General features: G+C 43.5%; 1 pseudogene; it reads right to left on the bottom strand.

Moving 5' to 3' along the window:
* Positions 1 to 412: 412 nt before the first annotated feature.
* On the bottom strand, positions 413 to 2144 carry LOC114685704 (annotated as a pseudogene).
* Between the last annotated feature and the right edge of the window lie 376 nt (positions 2145 to 2520).

The following is a 2520-nucleotide window of genomic DNA, read 5'->3' on the forward strand; positions in this document are numbered from 1 at the left end:
AGGCAGTCAAGTGGTGGAGGCGGAATGACAGTTTTTCCTGCTATACACACAATCTTACTGGACAACAACAACAACAACCTGGCTGCTGTATATCAAGACACGTTTTCTCTTAATGCTGCCACACCATAAGCTGAGACTTGGTCTGGATTGAAATCACCATCATAAGAAAAACCCTGTTCCAAGGATGCTCTGATTCCTTTTGTCTTCTCACTGACAGCAGAGGTAGAGGGGGCACTCTCCCACCTCTGGTGGATGACATCACTTCCCAAACTTCCTTTGGCTGGCTTTCCTGCACTTGTCTCATGGTATGCTTATAAAACTCAGCAACCTCTTTTCTCACAGGAAGCAACATGCTGTACAGAGACCTTTCCTTCACTCTACGTGCTGAAGTCACAGGGCAGAATTGCATGGCTCAGGCCTGGGGCTCCAGCCTGTGAGAGAGCTCGAACAGGGCCTGCTTCCTGTCAATGACATACAGGTGGTTGACATAGGACTCTTGCTGCTCCTATGGAGACATGTCACTTCCAAACTGGTTGCTTCTGTAGTGTCTCAGTGGTTGGACAGTGTCTGCAATCATGTGCAGCTTTTCAAAGTTGACAAGATTATCCAAGAATGTTTTATTTCCTTCATGAATAAATGTTACATCTTTAAGAAATAAGGGCATGAAAGGGATTTTTGGCAGCTTCATCTTTTTGAATGCATCCCAGTAGGCTTTGTGGTTTAGGGAAGGATCCATTAAGCTTTCAAGTTCAGAGAAAAGTTTCTTAAACTTCCCAGGAATTTTCTCCCAGGTCTGGGACAGCTGACTGACAGAGGCAGTGTTGAAACCCATCATGATAGCAAAGAAAGAGTTTCTGGTTCTGCTGAGCTTTGCAGTGAGCAGCAATCTTGATGAACTTTTTCACCAGCTGCACGCGCTTGCCCAGCTGGCTGCAGAGCAGAATCTCCGTGGCCACCCAGAGCTGGACCTTGTTGCATCTCTGGAGCAGAAGGCTGAGGTTGACTGTGTGCTCCCCACTTCCCTGTCTGCTGAACATGAAGTATATCAGCTCTTGCTCATGGATTGAATTGAACAGACTCCAATCAAAGCTCATTAATTCCAGAGCAAGGTCCCAAGTGTTCATTCCCAAAATCCTCATTGACCTTTGCTGTGATTCCTCATTTTCTGCAAAAGGACTCAAAGTGTCTGCTAGATCTTTCTGGTAGACAAATATCTGTCCTGTTGCCTCCATGGATTTGGAAATGGCCAAGTCATTTGGCTGAATTTCATGCTTTTCTCCAGAGAACATGATGGCCACCAGAGCCAGATCCTCTTTGGCATGCTATAGCTTCTCAGCCACCACCTTCAGGATTACCTGGGCTGTACTGGAAACTTTCGCCTTCATATTGACATAGGAGTGCTCTGTTATATACACATGGCAAATAATTTCCTGTTTCGGCCACAGCTCCTCTGTGCTGGAGCCAGTTCTCCTTAAGACTGAATTGATGGGAAAGGGCTTTATTCTTCCTTTGCGGTGAATATTCATTGACAGTGTGATGACTATGCATCCCAAGTATCTTCTGAAATTCTTCCAATTTTTTCTCAAAAATTGAGTATTCATAGATATCATCCAGCACATTCCTCTATATGGTCTTTAGAAACATTTTTGAATGTTCATCTTCATGTAGCCAGTCTTTGTACAGAGCAATCCACTGCGAAACCTGAAGACCTTAAGCTTCCGACAAGAGACATTTGAGTTTTCTTCTTCCCCTTGATACTTCTTAGCAGAATAGTGTCTTAACAGCACCTGGCACAGGTCATCAGTTTTCATGAATACTGTATATGTGAGAATGAAGCCATCAAGGAGCATCTCTGTTTCTTTGTGTTAGACCTCTGCCAGGTGCAAGTCATTCAAAAGGTGCTCCAAGATCTTCTCCAGGGTCCCAGACACCACCATGTACCTGTCAGAGAGCAGAGAGTCCACTGAGTCATCCTCAGTGGAAGACTGTGAGCAGCTGCTCCATTCATCATCTTCATCTTCTTCATCAATGTACTTGAAATAAGGCACATCGAAGGTAGGCAAGGGCAGCTAGCACCCAGAGAGTGTCTCAGAATCTTTCCTCTCTAGATGGGGTTCAAAGACTCGCAGGCAGGAGCTGCCCATTGTGAATGGTGCCTAACAAAGGTATCCCCTAAAGGCTAAAAGATCTTGCCATCCTTGTCCTTTCCCTGGGAACTGAGTCCATCTGCCTGCTAAGAGCTCTGCAGTCCCAGTTCTTTTCTTTTTATGAGTAAATATATATGCATATTTCATCTCTCTTGGAAAATCATATTATAAAACATGTAATGAACCCACAAATTTTCCTCAAAAGTTTTGTCTACCAGAAAATTGATATTAAAGATAAAACACTTTGTTCACAGTTTTGTTAAATTAGTTCCTCATTATAAGGCATTAATTAATGTACCTTATAAAGTCCAGTCTAGAAAACCCCCATATGCATTGCATTTGTCAAAATTAGTGCTAGAAGTATAGATTCATC

This window comes from Peromyscus leucopus, chromosome 22 (genome assembly GCF_004664715.2).
Source record: "Peromyscus leucopus breed LL Stock chromosome 22, UCI_PerLeu_2.1, whole genome shotgun sequence".
Taxonomy (NCBI): domain Eukaryota; kingdom Metazoa; phylum Chordata; class Mammalia; order Rodentia; family Cricetidae; genus Peromyscus; species Peromyscus leucopus.